This window comes from Stegostoma tigrinum, chromosome 28 (assembly GCF_030684315.1).
Source record: "Stegostoma tigrinum isolate sSteTig4 chromosome 28, sSteTig4.hap1, whole genome shotgun sequence".
Taxonomy (NCBI): Eukaryota; Metazoa; Chordata; class Chondrichthyes; order Orectolobiformes; family Stegostomatidae; genus Stegostoma; species Stegostoma tigrinum.
This window is the reverse complement of record NC_081381.1, coordinates 29147979-29170063: the sequence shown is the minus strand read 5'-3', so window position 1 is coordinate 29170063 and position 22085 is coordinate 29147979. Positions and strand designations below refer to the sequence as shown.

The following is a 22085-nucleotide window of genomic DNA, read 5'->3' as shown; positions in this document are numbered from 1 at the left end:
CTGACGTTTCGGGCTTAGACCCTTCATCAGAGAGGATCTGATAAGGGTCTAGGCCCGAAACGTCAGCTTTTGTGCTCCTCAGATGCTGCTTGGCCTGCTGTGTTCATCCAGCTCCACACTTTGTTACCTAAGATGTTGCAGCTAGTGGAGATTGAAATAAAAGCAGAAAGTGCTGGAAAAAGAGGGCAGGGCAGGCAGCATCTTTGGAAAGAGAAAGTTAACATTTTAGAATGATCTTTCTTTCATGATCAGCCAATATCTACAGCTTTCCAAACATTCTCATGAATACTGAGGGAATTGAAGCCTTGTTAAGAACTGAGCTGCATAGAAGCCAGAATGTGAAATAATCACTAAGAATAGCTAATGCCAACTTTAGCGGGGACCTTAAATTATTGGAGTCATGCAGATGAGTGCATTGTGTTTGCACTTCTTGTCCTACAGTGTCATCTCAATGCTGCAGAGAATTTGTCAGTTTAGGAGACTTATGTTCAGTTGTTTACTAATGATAGGACACGGGGCAAGGAATACTGATGACGGACAAGATCTTTGAATGCTAAAGTGTATGATTTATGAGACCACGGTGTTAATTAACAACACCCTGAAATATGAGAGCGATATTGTAAAAGTTGAAATGAACTTGACAAGAAATTAATAAAGTCAGACTTTCATCCTGGGCCAGTGCAATCACTATGCAAATTACACGGGCACCCAGGGTGGTGAAATGGAGGGGCAGGGTGTGGGGGTGTCGAAAACTGAGTGAGCTGTTAGTGAAATTACATAAATAAACAAGCAAGCTTCAATAGTGGGGATGAAATTCTTGGTCAGCTCGTAGATATTCATATTTACTGGCAAAAAACTGTGATGGTTTTCTAAATTTGTTCACACACAATATTATTCCAAAATTGTGAATTAGTAAGTAATGTGAAAGAGTGTGTAGATTAAATGACATTCTGTCATGATTATTGATTGTGTAAATAGCACATAAAATCATTTGCTGACTGTTGTAGGAAGGGATAGTACTACGTTGAGTCTTATTACACATTGCAATGTGTAATTCTTCTGGTACATATCCTGTGATAAGCGTAGAACAATGAAACTCGATAGTCGATAGCCATCATATTCTCCTATTCTTCAAAAAATAAATCTGCAACTATAAATGTAAAATTTTTATTTATACTGATGTACAGTATTCGTTTCCAAAAATTTTAATGGTTGAGTGGGTTGTGGGCCGTGTTTGCAAGATGAAGGTTCCCCTGGGGTGCCGCATATTGTTGCACAATCCGACTTTCGAAGTGTCAAACAGCTTTGAAGAAATGTCTGCACGTAGGATCAGAGATAATGGGAACTGCAGATGCTGGAGATTCCAAGATAATAAAATGTGAGGCTGGATGAACACAGCAGGCCAAGCAGCATCTCAGGAGCACAAAAGCTGACGTTTCGGGCCTAGACCCTTCATCAGAGAGCTTTCTGCCTTCTGCACGTAGGATGTCGGGTCGTCTGCAGTTGCCGTAAATCTGTGGTGTTCTACTCACTGTAGAAAAGGTTGAGAACACATTTGTTTGAGATGTTCAAAATCAATACTGATTTAAATAGAACAACTAAAAATAACATTTTCTAATGGAAGGAGGTTGAATAATGAGAGGATGAGGACTTAAAGCAATTGGCAAAAGACCTAGCGGTGACACGAGGAAATTTTTTTTAACATAATGATTTGGAACTCTCTGCCTGAATGGGTGGTAGAAGCAGATTAAATAAGAACATTTAAGCAAACTGGATAAGCACTTGGAGAGCAGAAAAAATTACAGGACTATTGGGAAAGGGGGTGGGATAAACTGACTGACTAGCTTTGCCATTAAGCTGGCACAACTGCAGTGAGCCAAATGGCCTCCTTTAATTCTCTCCCATTCCATTATTCTATTTTAAAATGCTGCCAGAGCTGGATGCTTTCAATTTTTTTTACACTTTCAAGATTACAGCAGTCTTTCATTCCGACACCCGCTTTGCCAGCCCCTTGCTCTGTCACAGGGCTCATAGTCCCATTATCTCTAGTTCCAACCCACTGCCATCCAAGAATTTCACTTGACTTGATCTTTGGTGTCATGCAAGTGTAGTCAGAGCAGTGGACCCAGTTACACCTTTAAGCTCTATGACTGCTTGACTGACAGTAATATTGAATGAAGCAGTATGATCATATCATGTCAAGCCAGCAGGAGAGAGAGGACTTAACAGACTTCCAGTCTGCACCTTGCAGCAATGCTGTCTGCATTTTTTACTAGTTACTTATCACCCCTCCCCCCCCCAACTTAATCCATGAAAAAAGCGCTTGCGATTACTGCTGAGCTTTTTAGAATTAAGGTCCTTATACTCCTGATAATTTTCCTTTAAATGTCATTCACATGCAATTTTCAGTACTAGTGAACATTCATCTAAGTCTGTACTAGAATACCTTGATACTGTCAATTCAATTCCCTGTGATTATTGCGGTCTTAAACTCCATCATAGACAATCTGTCGTCACATCTCATTCTTAGATTTCGACCTTTTCATTTAATGGATTTGGGTGTCAGAGCAACAAATGCTGGCCTTTTCAATCAGTGATGGCCCTTCAACTGATCGACACGCCATGCCATTTCAGGGGACAGTTAAGAAACAACCACATTGCTATCTGTCTTGAATCACATGTAGCCCAGGTCAGGTAGATATTTTAAATACAATAGCCCAGAGTGAGAGAGACAGCCACTGCTCCACATGACCTCGGAAAGCAGATGCTCAAGGAAATGCCTCCCTGAGGAGAACTAATCCACATTGACTTCAATAGTTCAGGAAAGCAGCTCGACACCACCTTTTCAGGGGAACTTATGGATGGGATGTGAATTTGGCCATTACAGCGATGCTCCCATCCTATGAAAGAATGAAGAATATTATTCATCTCTCAGAAGGGAGTTACGGATTTTTTAAAAATTGCCGTCAGTTTTGGACATTTTTGCATTTCATTAATGTTCAACTGAAATATACTTCTATAATTAAAGCAAAATATTGAAGATGCTGGAAATCTGTAATAAAAAGAGAAGATGCTGGAGAAGCTAAGTCTGGCAGCATCTGTGAAGAGAGAAACAGAATTAACATTTCCCATCCACTATGATTTTTCTTTCAAAGTAAGTGAAGAGTCATTATGGACTCAAAATTTTTGCTCTGTTTTTCTCTCCATAGTGCCACATTTACCATGTTTCTCCAACATTTTTTTCTTTTAGAAATGATTAATATTTGTTTCAGCGGATTATATCCTGTTCTGCATCTCTGAGATAACTTCACTAAATGTCAGCTTCAGCTCGGTAGTCTTATGTGACACCGAGTACTGCTACGGTGCCCAAGGTGAAATGTTCAAACAAGGCCATGCCAGAGTTTTCAGGGAAATGTGAATTATCTCGTGAACAAAATTGAAGAAAAGCAGAGGAGTTCTCCCAATGTTTATCTTTCAATATTTAGCCTTTACCAGAAGCAATGTTAGTGTGCTTTGGTGACTGTTTTTGGGGTCTTACTATGTGCAAATTGACTGTTGTTTGCCTGTATTACAACAACTCAATTGAAGGAATCATATTTCCAGAGGAGGTACAAGACACCAAATAAATCTAAATTCTTTAGATTAAAACTTTTATTTACAAGGAAGGAGGTTTACTAAGGTGACGGTGATTACAGTAATAACTGCAAGATTCAGGATTGTTCTGACTACCCTTCAGAACTGGGGACACTTGATAGAGATCCACAGCACAGGAAAGCGCCCTATGACTCAGGCTAAGTATTTCGCATCCACAGCACCTTCTTCACAAGCAGCTATTAGACTTTACAGATAATGGTGTGAAAGATCATTGAAATAACAAAAGTAGGAAACAGCAGAGAGAGGAATATCTTGGGGAGTAACCAAAGATTTGCAGTCAGAAAATCAGACTTCAACATGAAGTAAAATACAAATTCATATTTAGTTCCAGAGTTCTGAGGTTCAATGGAGAACAAATGATCATCTCACCACTCCAGTTTCCCTAAGATGGGTCAGGATTATCTATCCATGGCAGCACATTGCATTTTTGACAAACATTGTACTGATGCATTAATTTTGTAAATTCGCTTCAAGGTCTAAGATCAAATTTTGCATTGATGTTTTATTGTAGAATACCATTAGAGTGGGGATTACTCAATTTGAAAATGGGCTCAGAGAGTATTGATTATTTAATGGCAATCCAGAAATTAGATTAATCATTCAAGGTTGTAGCTCCATTCTCCACTCCAATTTAATTTCTATTGAAGCCTAACTAGTTGCTGAGCTTAAACAAGATTGTGTACTCACCTGAGCATAAGAGGGCTGAGTGATCATTGCGATGGGATAGAGTACCTTAATTCAGTGTCATTAGAGGTGATTAAATTAATACAGTGACCAAAGGTTACATGTAAAAATACAACTTATTATAACCAATAGAAGTGCTGGTCTACAATATAACTATGGTTTTGACTGTTCTCTGAACCATTTTTCAAGTTAGCTACTTTTATCTTAGTTCATTCTAATCAGGCACGGTGTCTCTGTATCAGAAAGTTATGGATTTCAAAATATAATTCAGACTGACATGTCAATGCAGTATTCAGTTTGCTGTAAGTGCCTCATGTTGGAGGGTGGGATAGGGGGATGGTTGCACGAGATGTCAATCCTGGACCCCATCTGCCTGTCTGAGCAGATGTGAAAGGTCCCCTGGCACTATTTTAAGTGGAGCGTGGAGTTCTTCCTGTGACCTGGCCAATATTTCTCATCCAACCAACATCCGCAAAAAAAAACAAATTATCTTGTCATCCATATGTTTGCTATTTGAAGGACTTTTGAATATAAATTGGCCCCAGCATAAGTTTAAAGCAAGTGACTAAACTAAAACAAATCAAATTTAGATTACTTTGGGATGTATTGAGTGTGTGTGTAAGGGATTATATAAATATCCAATTTGTTTTATTTCTTTTCTACAGTTGTTCAATCTTATTGCCTGACTTTATCCTTTAATTTCCCTTTACTAGATTTTCAATGAAAATTGAAGTATACATTTGGTACCTCTGCCTTCATTCACTGTGAAGAGATTTCTGATTTTGTCTCTGATAAACCCTACACTTTCCTTAACTATTCTTTCACTTATTCTTTAGAAAATTCTTCATTTTCCCCACCAGCCTTTCTCCATTATCATTCAATGTTTCATCCTTGTATTCCATTTTTTGTATTAACTCTTGGTATGTCTTAACATATTTTTAAAATCTGGTTTTAATTTAATCTTCACTGATGCAAGCAATTTCTTTTCTTCTTCTTTTTATTGCATTCCTTTACTACTTTTGTGAATATTTTGTCTACTCACCTTCTGTTGGAACATTTTCCCTTGTCTGTCCCCTGCCTTATTTTTTCCTTTTTCTCTTCAGTTTATGTGGGCATGTTCCCTTTATGATCCTGTTGAAATAGAATCAGGGTAATAGAGTGGTACCACATGGAAACAGGCCTTTCCGTCCAACAAGTCCACGCCTACCAGATAAACTGAATTAATCTAGTTCCATTTACCAGCATTTGGCCCATATCCCTCTAAACTCTTCCTACTCATATGTTCATCGTGATGCCTCTTAAATATTGTGCCTCTGGCAGCTCATTCCATATGCACAACACCCTCTGTGTGAAAAGGTTGTTCTTTAGGTCCCTTTTAAATCTTTCCCCTCCCACCTTAAACCTGATCTCTCTAGTTTTGGACTCTCCTACCTTACGAAAAAGAACCTGGGCTATTCGCCCTATCCATGCCCCTCCTGATTTTATAAACCTCCATAAGGGTACTCCCTTCAGCCTCTGACGCTCCAGGGGAAAATAGCCCTAACCTATTCAGCTTCTCCCTCTAGCGCAAACCCTCCAGCCCCAATAACGTCCTTGTAAATCTTGTCTGAACCCTTTCAAAAGTTTAACAACATCGTTATTATAGCAGGAAGACCAGCATTGAATGCAGTATTCCAAAAGTAGCCGAACAAATGTCCTATACAGCTGCAACATGACATCCTGACTCCTATACTCGAAGCACTGACCAATGAAGGCAAGCGTACCAAATGCCACCTTCACTACCCTGTGACTGCACCTTCATTGGACAATGAACCTGCAACCCAAGGTTGCTTTGTTCAACAACAGACCTCAGGCACCTTGCCCTCTAGTGTATAAATCCTGCCCTGGTTTGCCTTACCAAAATGCAACATCTTACATTTATCTAATTATTTTGATTCCATTCATGTACCTTTACAATTTAAAGACCTCTCTCCTTTTCAACATTTATATTGAATCTCACTATGTTCCTTTCCCCTGTGTACTTGCCCTCACTCCATTTCACAAAGGTAGATCCAATACCATTCCCTTTCTTAAGCGACTGTTGGGGAAGTGTATGATTCCTGTGCCTGCTGACAAGTGCCTGGCCTCTCTTCAGCCAAGAGTAATATTGTGTGGAACGTTGTACACTAAAGTCGCCAGTTTAGAAACTGAGATTTGATATTGATTAAAAACAGCTTTCTGTATTTGGGTGGCAATGGTGGTTCTCTTAACATCGTGGGCAGAGAAGCTTTTGCACGCTTGTCATTCTTCTTTGACTGGAAGTACAGCTAAAGACCCAAACTCTCCGGTCAATATTGAAAAGAGAGGAAAAGAAAAGATAAATTGATCAATGATAATTCGAAGATATTACGTTTGGACATTTTTGATCAAGAATTTAGTCACCTGTTCTAATGTCTCCTTCTTTGATTCAAGTGCAGTTTTCGTCCCATGTGTTCTGAAGAAGGGTTATTGGATTCGAAACGTTAACTGATTTCTCCAGCAATTTCTGTTTTGTTGCAGTTTTTGTGCCGTTACACACTCAGAAGTGGTTCAAAATGTTTCTCATGCCAAGGGCCCATGCGAGTGCAAGTTGTTGTAGTATTGTAACCTATGGATTGTAAAGTGAAGAAATGATTGAGAGTGGGCAGGAATTCAAAGTCTTTCATGTGCAAGATCAGAACAAGTGAAGAGGGAAGACAGTCTTGAAGATGCACTAAGAAGGTACAGTCTGAATGACTGCACTTTTGAAACGTAAGGAGGAGGAAGAAGACGTTCGAGCATTCATTTAACCTTGGTAACAACACAAAAAGCATTATGACTAAGATTAGGGATGAAGGAGGGAGGGGAGGGCTGATTGCCTCTCAGTTGCTACTGCAACATTGCACATCGACAGAATTTCTTAACTGCTGTGACCAGAAACCTGTGGTAAAATAGTTTTTTTAAAAAAAAGTTCACAAGAACAAATACAGGTTTGATGCAAAGTTTGTAGCAGCTGAATTTGATAGATCTGAATTCCCTCAAGGAAGGGCACTTTGGCTAGTTTTTATTGTTGCTCAACTGGTTTCTGCACAAAGCTCCAGTGCCTCCAATTTTCCATCTTTAGGCTCCAAGCTGTGGGTGGAGTTTATATCTGATGAATTGAATTTATTATATTTTTCTTAATAGAAGAAAAATAGGATTAATGCTGCATGATGTAATACTTTTCTTGGATAGGTTTGCTGGAATACAAAAAGATAGACTAAACAAGAAGGGAGGGCGATATATCACATCATTTGTAGAATTGAGGTGCCGAATACCAAATAGTCAGCCTTCAGTCTGGTCCGCTGTTTATATAATGGGATCAACACATTTGGCAGGGAAGTGACAACAGGCCATGTCCTGACCCAAATCTGCAGGAGATTCCAGCGTTCTGTCAATCATAATGACAATCACCAAAGCTTAGTTTAATTTTTGGCATTGTCACTGAATTTCTTACTTACAAGAAAAACTTTTCTTCAATGCAGCAGTAACATTGCTAATTGTATTTATACAGGACTTTTCAGAAGGCCTAGATGTCCCAAAATGCTTGCTTTGCAGCTAATGAGATATATGGCTTACATGCTGCATGGAAAGAAATGGTGCTGTTTAGGCTGGCAGTAATATCCTGGGAGTAGGCATTTCCGTGGGATGAAGGTAATCTTGAATCGAGTTATGTCTGCATAATGCTGCTTAAAAAGGGCATTACACAAATGCTTTTCCCCTCCTCAATTGTTTGTAAGTGAGCCACTTGTATTAGAGACGTAATGTGGAGCATTATAGGGAAAGAAATTGATTGGGAAAACGGTAATTGAGAACAGATTTTGACTCCCTTAGTTCAGTTCCTTATTGTTTATGAATATTATTTACTCAACCACCAGTTGAATCTTTTAGCCGTGAAGATCCTAAATTCTAGACTTCGCTCCTTAAACTTCTCTTCCTGTCTCCTTCTCTTGTTGTTTTCCCCTGAAATCTGCCTCTGTTGGCCATCAGCCTTTCTACCTTCCTATGCAGCTTAGTGTCCAATGTTGTTTGGCAATGATTCTGGAAAGCACCTTAACACGTGATGGGCAAAATATGAAACATAAATTGCTGCTTTTGCTTATGCAGAGGCCCTAATGCCTACTCCTTGCATGGGCCATGAGTATCTTTTTTTGGATTATATCATTAAGTTCAGAGGCGTGGTTCTGATTCCTATTGAGTGTACAATTTTGTTGAGTAAGCAGGAAGCTCAAATGTGTATTTAGCGCCTGAAAATTGTGTGGGCCGTGGAATTTATACAGTTAAATAGTACCCTCTAATATTTATCGAGTGGAACCCCATAATTCAGTTACAAATGAACAAATTGCAGCATTTTACACAAGAACAAATCAATAGGACTGTGGGAAACTAAATTAGAGGTGTCATATGCCAGCGCTGTTGCATTAAGTGAGAAGTTGTTGTTAGAGATTTGATTTGAAATATATTAACTAAATCTAATTAGTGAGAGATTGCAGAGCGCTGAGATGTAGAGGAATCTGGGTGTCCTAGAATGTGAATTGCAAAAGTTCACAGTGCAGGTACGGCAAATAATTAGGAAATCTAATAGAACGTAATCAATTATTGCAAGGCAAAATGAATTCATAAAGTAGTGAGGCAATGCATCAATTCTGCAGGGCCACATCTGGAATATGGTGACGGGTTAGGTATGGAAAGAATGTTTGCCTCTTAAGGAAGAACCTAGAACTAGGGGTCACTGTCGAAAAATAAGTGTCAACTTTTTAAGACTAATGTGGAGAATATTTTTCTCTCAGGAAGTCATGTGTTTTTGGAACTTTCTTCCTTAAAAAGCATTGGAATCAGACTCTTCAAGTATTTTTAAGGAGAGGCAGCAGGATTTTTTGAGAAGTTACTGAGAGTAGATGGGACTGTGGAGTAATCAGATCAGCAATGATCTTAATGAATGGTGGAGTGGGCTCAAAGAGCCAAGTGGCCTATTCCTTCTAATTCACATGTTTCTGTCACAAAAGGCTGTTTGCTTTTAATCTGTGAAGGATGTCATTTGTGCTGCCTTTGTGCTTGGATATGCAGAGCCTTATTTAGAATGTGAGCTTGCTGCAGGTCAATGGTTAGGCCACAGCCAGGGGGTGAAATTTTCACTGACAGCAGGCTCTGAAGCAGGGACATCCGTGGGCTTGAGCTCGACATGATGGACAGCCTGTGGTTAGAACCTTTCACTTTGTGATTTATACTGGCGGGCCACAGGAAGTCTTTAAGTGAGCAGTTAGTATAAGATTCTTACCACAAGACTATCTGCAGTTAAGCATTTCTTCATCACTCCAATGCTTAGCCATGCCTGTGACCTAACAACTCAACAACACAGAAAATGCAGGGTGTAGAATGTATTAAGTGTTTAAAACCGAAACCACAGGCTGGATGTTACATTCCCCTATCATTTATGTTTTCAGTATGAGGTCATGTAAAATAGGTTGCGTGTCTGACCCACCACCTTCCAACCCACCACTGATCTCATCCTCATTATAAGAAGGGGACGAGTGGGAACTGAACATGGCACTCATCCACCCATCATATACAGAAATAAATAGACAATTTTACCCCACATGCACTAAAATAATAATTGGGAAATTGAGCAGGAGTGGAGGGCTTGTCTTTTTTTAATGTTTTTATAACAGTGGGAAGAAAGAGACATCACCTCCGACACTTCCGCCATTTACAATCCGACCCCACCACCCAAGACATTTTTCCATCCCCACCCCTGTCTGCTTTCCGGAGAGACCACTCTCTCCGTGACTCCCTTGTTCGCTCCACACTGCCCTCCAACCCCACCACACCCGGCACCTTCCCCTGCAACCGCAGGAAATGCTACACTTGTCCCCACACCTCCTCCCTCACCCCCATCCCAGGCCCCAAGACGACATTCCACATTAAGCAGAGGTTCACCTGCACATCTGCCAATGTGGTATACTGCATCCACTGTACCCGGTGCGGCTTTCTCTACATTGGGGAAACCAAGCGGAGGCTTGGGGACCGCTTTGCAGAACACCTCCGCTCAGTTCGCAACAAACAACTGCACCTCCCAGTCGCAAACCATTTCCACTCCCCCTCCCATTCTCTTGATGACATGTCCATCATGGGCCTCCTGCACTGCCACAATGATGCCACCCGAAGGTTGCAGGAACAGCAACTCATATTCCGCCTGGGAACCCTGCAGCCATATGGTATCAATGTGGACTTCACCAGTTTCAAAATCTCCCCTTCCCCCACTGCATCCCTAAACCAGCCCAGTTCATCCCCTCCCCCCACTGCACCACACAACCAGCCCAGCTCTTCCCCCCCACCCACTGCATCCCAAAACCAGTCCAACCTGTCTCTGCCTCCCTAACCGGTTCTTCCTCTCACCCATCCCTTCCTCCCACCCCAAGCCGCACCCCCAGCTACCTACTAACCTCATCCCACCTCCTTGACCTGTCCGTCTTCCCTGGACTGACCTATCCCCTCCCTACCTCCCCACCTACACCCTCTCCACCTATCTTCTTTACTCTCCATCTTCGGTCCGCCTCCCCCTCTCTCCCTATTTATTCCAGTTCCCTCCCCCCATCCCCCTCTCTGATGAAGGGTCTAGGCCCGAAACGTCAGCTTTTGTGCTCCTGAGATGCTGCTTGGCCTGCTGTGTTCATCCAGCCTCACATTTTATTATCTTGGAATCTCCAGCATCTGCAGTTCCCATTATCTCTGATACTATCCTTGGAAGGTACCCTTTACCCATCAGAAGGCCGTACTATCTTACTCCCTGCCCACCTTCTTCCCTCTTTCCTGGGGTGGGCACCAACATCGCTGACTTATCTCACTCCATGATCTATTCTTGTGGACCTGCCTGCAGTTCCAACAATACCCACTACTGAGCTCTGGCACTGCTGAGACTATTGGAGCTGCCAGTAAACCAGATTGAGTCCTGAAGAAGAGCCACCAGACTTGAAAATTGAACTCTGCTTTTTTACCCCAAAGATGTCGCCGGACATCTAGCAGTTTCTGTTTTCAAACAAGATTGGCCAGCAGTTTCAGAGGGTGAGACAGCCCCCTGAGTGAGTGGTAGACATCCGATACTCCAACACTTCAGCCTATAGTAGATTGTCCCTGTGGACAGGACTTCTTTCTGCTTCATCGGCTCACTGTGAGCAGACTACCTTGCAGCCATTTTATGCCCGTTGCCAACATTTTAGAGTCAGATGGTTGTAAAATTGGAGGATTGAAGGAGTATGGGAGGTGGGTGTGCAAATAGGATTAGGACTACAGGTCATATTAATGATTAAAAGCACTGGGATGGGTTGAATGTCCAGTTTGAAATTGATAATGTCATGCTGTGTGTTTTAAAAGTTAGCACCAGTTTAGTTGGGGAACTGGTCTAGTTTACAACAATGGCATATATATGTTTTAAGGTCCATTATCAGAGGGGAAGCATGTAACTTAGTACACATGCATTTGAGGAGTATATAGCTAATACGTAAATCACCAGCTGTTGCTTTCATACTTCTATCATGTAAATAAAAAACATTTGGTTTAAGGGCAATGCCCTGAAATGACTCCACAGACACCAGTATTCTGTCACCAAGTTACCCTCTATTTACATGTGGAAAGTCCTTGACACTGATCCAGCCCCCTCAGAGCCAGCTCTCAGAGTGAACAAAACCTCTGACAGTCCTCCTGATCTGCCAGCCAGGGCTCCCTGATTGGTCCAGATTAATTGCCCCAATTAGGGGACTCGTATTCTATGAAGTACACCTGGCTGACCTTGTTACAATCATTTTATGCCCTAATGTGAAGAATATTTCCCCAGCTTTCCCAATCAACAGAGAGGAACTCAAGGGAGCACCCAGTATATTCTGGATGGTAAATAGGAGAAGGTCCATGGGTCAAGCTTTTGTTTCCCTTGACTTCTTCCTGCCAATGCTGCCTTCAGAATTATAGAGGGTACAAAAACTGGTTAAGGGAGTCACTGTTGAGAGTGGTAAGTGCCAAGTAACATTTACACCACGCAAGTTTCAGGCAATAACAATGTGAGAGAATTAACTTCAATTGACGTTATTATGTCTCAATCCTCCACTGTCAGTAAGGCTGTAATCTCAAATAAAGTGGTGTTGACTTAAGATTGAGATGAGGAGGAATTTCTTCTCTGAGGGTCTTTGGAACACCTTGCCAAAGAGAGCTGTTGGGGGTTGGATGTAGAATCCTTGTGTATATTTAAGACTGAGATAGATTGGTAGATAACTGTTGATGCTCTCCTTGATCAAGAATCTATGAGGAAAATGCAAGAAATGGATGTGAGGAATGTTGGATCAGCCATGATCCTATTGAATGATAGAGCAGGCTCGAGGGGCTGAATAGCCTACCCTGTTCCTATTTCTGGTCTTCTGGCCCTTCCTTGGGAGTTACTATTGACCAAAAACTGAATGCAACCATCTATATATGAACACTGGCTACAGGTGCAGGTCAAAGGCTAGGAATGTTGCAGTAAGTAACTTAACCCCTGACTCCCCAAATCCTATCCACCATCTACAAGGCACAAGTTAGGAGTGTGATGGAATACCCTACTTGCAGTGTGCTTAGTTGGCCCCACATCCACAAACTTAAACGTTCACTCCCTCCATCACCAATGCACGGTGGCAGCACTGTGTACAGTAACTATATACATGATGCACTCCAGAAAGACGACACAGCTCACCTAGTAGCACCTTCCAAATCTGCAGCCCCTGCTTTCTCAAACAAACAAGCGCTGCAAACACATGAGAACACCCCACCTGCAAATTCCATCCTGAGCTACTCACTGTCCTGACCAGGAACTCTATCGCCCTTCCAATACTGCTGTTGGATAAAAATGAAGGATGTGGGACTACCTGGACCAGTTGGACTGCAGTTTTCCAAGAAGATGGCTCACCACCACCTTTTCAGGGCGATGAGGGATAAGCAACAAATGCCAGCCTTGCAGGGAATGCCCTTCTCCAACAAAAGAATACAAAAAACCCATTAAAATGTTCAGTGTAACGACTGAAAAACACAACTGAGATAATGTAACACAAATCAGGAGGCTGTATAATGCAAAGTGGGATTGTAAGTTTAGAAGGTGTATTATAAATGAGGTGGTGCTTTCATATAAACAAAGGTGTGCTGTCATATTAGGTCCTGATGGATATATACAAAAGGCCCTGGTTTAGAGAAAAGTGAGTGATTTGTTACAGAATGTAATCCACTGACAAGGCTCCTCATATGAGTGTCATAATTTACCCCAGCCTCCATTCCATCCTTGCAACACACATCCTGACAGTCGCTGAAAAGAATCATTGATAGTCTGTCAGAAACACCATTAATGAATGCTAGCTCCGGTGCTGTTGCATCTTCAACAAATTGCAATTTCTGACAGTAACGCTAGACCTCTGTCTCCGTTCGTACACAGCATATCCTGCATTTCGCTACAAACAGCTGTCTAAATAAGTGATGTGTGTTGTTGTCACAGGGTAGACAGCTTGGATGCAGACTGCTATCTGCTGTGACGCGTAGCACAATTTAATGCTCAAAGTGTGGTCCGAAAGGAAAAAGGGCTGCATGAACACACTGGGAAAACAAGGCTGTCAATAGAGTGCTCCAGAAATGTTTGCAGACTGCCAGCGAATGTCTCCCCCTCAGCATATGCAGTATCTATTGCAGAGTGAACTTTTATGATATATTTTTGGCTCATTTCCTCAACACTGAAGCTGAATCCATGATTGGGTCATGATACTCTCACATACTTGCTGACACTGCCAGGACTACCACCCATTCACTGTAGCCCAGGCATGTTGATTTATAAGCAAGTACAGAAGATGACTGGTCGAGATCATGTGAAGATGTAAGCCAGACACTAACAGTTGGATTTTTTAATGTTAGAAGTCCAACATTCCATTAGGTTCTGTGTCTGTTGCAGAGCCTGTTTGATAATGTTGAACTTTTAATGTGGAAAATCGCACCACCCCCCCCATAACATCCTTGAGATGTGTGATCCAAAAATTGAGCAATTGGACGAGTATCACTAATGTCTTGTTTGAATTGGTCGATTTTAAAGTGAATTTCATATCGTTGGCATGAGGCCATAGAAAATATGGCCTACGCCTGCTCCTTCGGCCCTTTCTGAGCTTGCTCCACCATTCAATATGATCACTGAACATCCAACTCGGTACCCTGTTCCTTCTTTTTCATCCCACCCTCTCTTGATTGGTTTAGCCCTGAGAAAATACCTAACACTCCTTGAAAATGTTCAATGTTCTCTTTATAGCTGTCTGTGTGGTCATGAATTTCACAGGCTCACTAATTTCTGGGTGAAGAAATGTTTCATCATATCAGCCCTTAGGTGGCCTACTCCATATCTGTAAATTGTGACTCATTGCTTATCAGAGACACCTATCTTGTGTTTGCTCTGTGGAGTCATGTTTGAATTTTATGGGCCTCTGAGATCACACCCCCTTATTATTCTTGTCTCTAGTGAATAATACCCTAACCAATCCAGTCAGTCTTTATAAGTCATCCCCGAATTAATCTTTGTTGCTCTCCCTCCATAGCCAGAACACACTTCCTCAAACAAGGAGACCAAAACTGCATGTAATACTCCAGGTGTGGTCTTACCAGGGCCCTGTACAATTGCAGCAAGGCATCCCTGTTCCTGTACTCAAATCCATTCACTATGAAGGCCAAGATACCAGAAGCTTGATTCAAGGCACATTCATCATGGTGAGGTAAAGAAAGGGAGCATACACATTGGGTCAGAGTTGGAAGAACAGTGTTTTCAAGAGTTTAGGAATCTTATAGTTGACCACAGTTATACAGATAACGGAAAGAGATGAGGCCACAAAAAGATGACAGTTTAAAATTAAATGTTGGGGAAATAGGAGCTGTTGTGTGTCAGTGCAAGCAGTAATGATGGATGAGTGGGATTTGGTACAGGGTAGATTATGGGCCATATAGTTTTGTATGAAGTTATGTTTACCCAAGCAGTGGAGGAGGGTTAGAGACTGAGATCCTGGTTGGAAGAGTTTTGCAATAGTCAATTTTGCAGGCGATGAAGAAAGGGTTGGCGGCTTCAGCAGCAAATGGGCCGAGATGGGGGCAGAAGAGGGCAATGTTATGGAAGTTGAATGGAGATGAAAACTCCACTTGACATCACATAAAATCTTTACTAAAGCTTTTGATAAATCTTTCCAGAGAAGCCCCACAATCTAAACAATGATTTGAACTCTTGTCTTAACTTACTGTCCTGTTTCCAGTTTGATATGTGTAGCAGAAATTGTGTTGATGGAACATTGGCCACCAGTAACTGCAAAGTGGGGCTAGTGTACAGGTTAGTGTTTTTGGATCATGGACACAGGTGGGCTTTGTCTATAGTTCCAACATCTTGTTTTCAGTTTTGATTTCTTAAAGTTCCTTCCACTTAACTACTTGTCTTACACAACCTTTTATTCTTACATGGCTTTTACTTCCTTTTGTGCCATGTTCCACATCTACTAGCTTCCACTTCTTCCCATCACCTCAGTAGTCAGAACACTCACTTAGGCTAGTGGTCCATTCTGTCTTCCTCCTCCTGCCTTTGTTGTGCTGCCCCAGGCCAATCACAGGTTAATCATCTCCCTTCTTCCTGTCATATCAGTTGGCAGATTCTGGTACAATACTGTGTTCAAGAACAGGCAGAAATAACATCAGTGAGATGACAAAAGACTGGCATTTTATCAACAGTGAATATTTTCAACAATATGCTAAAGGTGATGAATTTTCAGCCCTGTTCAAACAATAAGAGGAGAAAAAAGATTTGCAACAATATATTCCTGATTGTGACTGCAGGAGAGCCAATTGCATCCCATGGATTATGAAAGGTAGATGCTGGGGCAATAGAGAAGAATTGGGTTCTTGACGTGCGGTGTAAAAAGAAAACTTGCAATGATTGTTTTGCTAATATTGTAGGATGACAAAGTGCTGGAGATGCCCAGCAGGAGTTTCAGGAGAGGTGTGGATAGATCCCTCACTTCACACCTTTGGTAGAGACTATCACCTGGTGCCTCAGGCAAACACTGTAGAAGATTTTCCAATCATTTAAAAGGAGAAATCGGAAAAATCACCCACACTGATGTGCAGATTTCCAATAGTGTAATCTGGCAGCTGAGTGAGACTGATCACAGACATACGAAGTCAAAATAAAATTCCTGTCATCTGCTTTTCCACACGAGCAGTCTCCAAACATTGACCAACAATTGGCGGGTTCCATTTCTCCCAACTTCACACACATGCTCAGTTTCATCCATTTTGGAACACTGTCTTGCTCACACCCCTGCCTTCCCAGTGCTTTATTTGCCTTTCAGTTGTCAGCATTTCTAATCTGGGTTTAAGATTATTTCTGTTCAGCCAATAGAACATCAAGTTTCTTTTCAATAGATGTCTTTGCATGAAAGTAGTCAGTAATTAGGAAGTGCGCACAATCTGTTTCATCTGCCCCCACTTCATTCTTCTCCTGGGCCTGCTTTGACATGTTCGTGGAATCCCCATTGGACAAGCAATTAACAGTATTGTGTCATCCTACAATATTAGCAAAACAATCATTGCAAGTTTTCTTTTTACACCGCACGTCAAGAACCCAATTCTTCTCTATTGCCCCAGCATCTACCTTTCATAATCCATGGGATGCAATTGGCAGATAGAGACAATTTGGCCTATCGAGTCTGCATCAATTCTCCAACGAGCATCCCATAGGTAATCAACCCAGCCTGACATGTGTAAGCTATATGAGTTACTATGGGGCAATTTAGCATGGCCAACCCGCCTAACCTGTACATCCTTGGACTGTGGGAGGAAACTGTAGCACCCACTGAAAACGCACGCAGACACAGGGAGAACATGCAAACTCTACACAGACGGTCACCCAAGGCTGGAATCAAACCCGGGTCCTTGGCACAATGAGGCAGCAGTGCTAACCACTGTGCCACCGTGCCGCCCATGATCTTGCCAATCTCTTAAAAGGGGCTTCTGACAAACTTTTATAGATGCACTGTAGAAAGCATCTGGATACATCTCAGCGTGATTTGGCAACTGCTGTTCCCAAAACCACAAGAAACTGCATCTCTGTGAACACACCCAGTCCATCACACAAACCAGCTTCCCATCCATTGACTGTGTCTATACTTCCCACAGATTGGGAAAGCAACCAACATAATCAAAACACCTCTCACCCTATTGATTACCCTCTTCCACTTGTATAAGTTTATATACATGTACAAACAGATTCAAGAACAGCTTCTTCCTTGCTGTAATCAGACTTTTGAATAAACCTCTTTGGTGTTAATGGTTGATCTCTCTCTCTCTCTCTTCACCTTCTCAGCAGCTGTAATATTGTTCTCTTACGTACTCATAGCATGGTCTACCTGTAAAGCAAGAAAGACAACACCTCACTGTACCTCAGTACACGTGACAGTAATAAATCAGTTCAGATCAAATCTTTGTCCTTGCCATACTAGTATTGATAGTTCCAGTAATGAAAAAGGACAGAGTTTTTTTTTTAAATAAGAAAATCTCCAGGCATCTCATAAAATATAAATGCTTAATCAATGGTGCAATTAGGAAAGGTGGCCATAAATGTGGTCCATGAGGTGTGCTTAAACAAAGATTTTAAACGGGCAGAGGATTTTAGAGAGGGAATGACCCTCTTCCTAGCCCTGGAAGCTGAAGCTACATCTGCTAATGGTCGGTTGAAGGTGGTGAGTGTTTCACATCAATCTGGAATCGGGGGAGAGTAGCTGCGCCCACCACCTCCACAGGTCAAAAGGACATCCTTGGGGACTTTCCAGGGTAACTGGGAAATTCTGCCAATTGCATCACAGGAGGACTCTGGGAACTCACTGGGGCAAGTACCTGACAAGTCAGGAAAAGCTCCAACAATGTTACAGACAAAGTCAGTTGATCTCAAAAGGCTTTGACTGCTTTCATTTTGAGATGGTAGGTAAAGAGAATTTTTTTAGAGGGATTTTTTTCTTGTCAGCCAGGGAAGGGCATTTGGGAACAGTTAGGAGGGCCTACTTGTCACTGCCAGTTTCACTGGAGATTAAATGTGGAGGACACATCTCACTCCAAATATATGGATGATGCTCCTTCCTTGGAGATTTTTGGCACAGTTGAGATGTGATGGCCCCACCCTGTTTGTCCTCCACTTTCTCAGCTCTCTGGAGATCCAGAAGGAGCAAGTTTAGCACTGCTGCCTCAGAGTGCCAGGGACCCAGGGTTTGATTCCAGCCTTGGGTGATTCTGTGGAGTTTGCACATTCTCCCTGTGACTGTGTTTCCACTGGGTGCTCCAGTTTCCCCCACAGATGTGCAGGTTGGGTGGATTGGCACTGTTAAATTGCCCAGTGGCATCCAGAGATGTGCAGTCGAGGTGGATTAATCATGGGAAATGTGAGAGTATGGGGATAGGGTGGGGAGCGGTGTCTGGGTAGGATGTACTTTGGAGGATCGGTTCGGACTTGATGGGAGAATGGCCTGTTTCCACACTTAAGGAATCTGTGATCCTAAAATAGAAGTAGGCCAATTGAAGCTGGGATTGTGGCCGAGACAACTGAAGAGAAAGTGTCTAATGAGGGAGAAATGTTAATGCTCACCTCTAAGGCATCTGCGACGAAGGGTATGGCATTCCTCTGTACTGTCAGCCATCGCTGTGGCCTCTGACATAAAGCCTTTAACACCCTACTAACCTTTAATAAGAATGCCCATTATATGAAATGTAAATGCATCTTTGGGGAATTCAGCAATTATGTTAAATTTGTCAAAAAAAATCACCCTCGCCTTCACAATATTGCGACAATTTCCTATGGTATTTGCCTCATATCTACCATTGTAGAAAAAGGAACAATGGCGCAGGGTATTCTTGTCCTCCATTATTAAAGGAAGTAATGCTCAGTGAAGAAATGGAAATGAGAGTAAATTATAGAAAGCATGTGACTGCAAATAGAAGAGAGAGAAAAGTCCTGGACAGAAACATTGCTCACTCTCTTAACCAGGCAATGAGAGAGTCTGACCAAACAACTTTGACATACATTGGACAAGCAATTAAAAATACAGCAATAAAAATATCAGATAATCTTGTTAAATAACTTGGAACAGTAAAGAAAAAGGGCATACTGTTCTCTGAACGGAATTCTCCTGGGAAGGCAGAGAGAGAAGCATTAGAGGAATGTTCATCGGGGCAGCGGTTTATTGAGAAAATGAGATTTTAATTGGCTGATTTCAGAGTGCTGGAATTCCATGTTCCACGTTTTTTCCTTTTCACTTATCCCCGCTCCCCCATCCCCCAACTCCTTGGATGGAAGTGACTGTGGATCAGTTGGTCTTGCTGCCCTTTCTGAGTCACAAGGTTGTGAGCTCAAGTTCTACTGCAGAGAATTGAACATGACAATCTAGGGGGAAGAAAAATCTCCACTGTGAGTACCACTCCAGTACCAATGAGGAGGTGCTCCACTGACAGAGGTGGCATCATTCACATGAGACACTAAGCTGAGGTGTCATTTGCCCTCTCAGGTAGGCGTAACGTAACCCAGGGTAGCACTTGTAGAAGAGCAGAGGAGCTATCCCTGGCATTGTGGCTAAAATTTATCCCTTAATCAACAGCACAACAAAAACAGATTATCTGGTGATGGCCACATTGCTGTGTGGAAAAGCTTGCTGTGTGTAAATTAGCACGCGCTCTATCGTACAATAATCAGTGCCTTCCCAAAGCATTTCTTTGAATGTACAGTGGTTTGGAACATTCTGAAGAATTAACTGGTGCTATAGAAATGCAAGTCTTTCTTTCTGACTCTGTTCTGCAAATTTGGTGCATTTGCTAACTAAGCCTCTTGGGGCCACAACTCCCACTTGGCTGTTTGGCACGAAAGTGTTAACAGTGATGAGCATAAAAGACTCACGCAGCGAGTGACTGTGTTTATTGAAGGAGCTAAAGCGGAGATGTCTGGAAATAGTGTAAATCCTAGATTTATTTCTTCCCCTGTCTTTCTCTGTCGGTGCTGTTTTAGTGCCAGTGTGAAAGTAATGCCTGTGGAAAACCTAGGTAAAAATTCAACACTCTGCCTCTCAGACCCGTGACACAATAGGCAGCTTGTTAACAGTTAGCACCACATACTGCCATTCCCAGGTGAGCCCCTTTCTAATGATGAATGTCACAGCCAGACAAAATACAGACCAGATTATTATCAGTCTCGCTTTCAAAACACGAACCTTTTCTTTTCAGCAGCTGCCTCTGTCAGGTTTGACTCCAGTCACCGGAGTGAGTGCTGCCAAACTAACTGGAACCTTTTGAGTATTGCCATACATCTCTCAAATTGCCTTTTGCGCTTGTTGCTGCTTCAGTTACCGTTCTGTTCTTTTCAAAGCTTCCCTGCCAGAGGCAAATCACAAGTCTGAAACATTTCCCCATCTGCCTGCCGTTCAGTGTTGCCTTTTAATAAAACTGAAACTCGCTCTCTGTCTCTCTTTCGCTCTCTGTCTCTCAACAATGGCTATGTTTTTGGTATCACAGACTGCAAACCTACCATCAGCTTCCACACAGTGATCATTTGAAGAGGTTCCTTTTCTTTTAAATTGCCACCTTTGTGCTGTAATGATCATAGTTAACCTGCGGCGTCAGTGGTCTGATGGTGCGGTATGTTAACATTTAGATTTATTGTCAGTTATTCACTCGTTGCTAATATCTTAAAATACCAGCTGACTCACCTTGTGGAGAAAACACTTCCTCGTCACAAGGTGAATCAACTTGGCATGTTTCCCAAAGTGGCTGTGGTGCCAGATTCTAGTTGAATTGGGAATGGCAAACAGTCAGGGAACAGAGTTTCAATTTAAACTGTTAGATTGTGGAAAATGTAATGTTATAATGTTCCCATTATGTTGCCCCCACATGCTCACCAACAGGATGGTGGTCTTCGATATTACTGTTGTTACTTCGGGGCACTGGTTCTCTGGTATCAAGCTAGCTCCATGTGACAAAAGAATCAGTAGAGATTCACTGACATGTGGTCAGGAGCCTTATTGTGTCTTGCATATTCTGCATCAGTTCAGTTGGATCTGGAAGAGCTCAAATTAATTTAAGACGAACGACTGCTTTTTAATTCCTCCTTGGTCCTTGGGTACAGTTAGTAAAGAGCTTAAATGGCAAGCGTGACGTCCTCAGTCACACTGGTCCAAATCTGTTTTGCTGGGTTTGTTAGGCACCATCATATGAATAATGAATCATTCAGTAAAACAGAGAATTGCAGACTGGCTCTAAAAGCCTGGGCTCCTCCTCCTTGGGACCGTATCCCCCAATAAAAATCAGACTAGAATATTCTATCCTAACAATTGTTAATTATTTATCAGTATAGCATCAATTTCCTTTTGGGTGAGAAAGGAAGACTGCAAATACAAGAAATCAGGAATTTAAATCACACAATGTTATATTTCCATCTGATCGGCAGAAAGATGAATTTTAGGCCAAAGGTTTTCTGATTAGGGGTCACGTGTGAAAATAGAACCTACTTTTCAAATGCTGCTTAACCATTAATTCCTGTGGACGTCCTAGTCCTCCTTGTTTAAGCATTCTGGCAAGGGATCTAAAAGTGGAAATTTCTATCCCACTCTGTTCTCTCGTCCTGTTGTCGGCCTTGTCTCTGTGTCTAACCATCTTTC

The 22085-nt window shown here is 42.0% G+C and overlaps 1 protein-coding gene and 1 long non-coding RNA gene across 2 annotated transcripts in view; one reads left to right on the top strand and one right to left on the bottom strand.

Annotated features, from left to right (window-relative positions):
• Positions 1-22085, top strand: part of acap3a (ArfGAP with coiled-coil, ankyrin repeat and PH domains 3a) — a 309102-nt gene that overhangs the window by 27732 nt on the left and 259285 nt on the right. The gene's annotated exons all lie outside the window — the stretch shown is intronic.
• On the bottom strand, positions 1324-21057 carry LOC125466626 (uncharacterized). The gene is made up of 5 exons (XR_007250485.2): positions 20957-21057; positions 15942-16060; positions 6760-6964; positions 5381-5469; positions 1324-1531 (listed from the first exon to the last, which is right to left on the bottom strand). It is a non-coding gene; the product is annotated as an uncharacterized LOC125466626 (long non-coding RNA).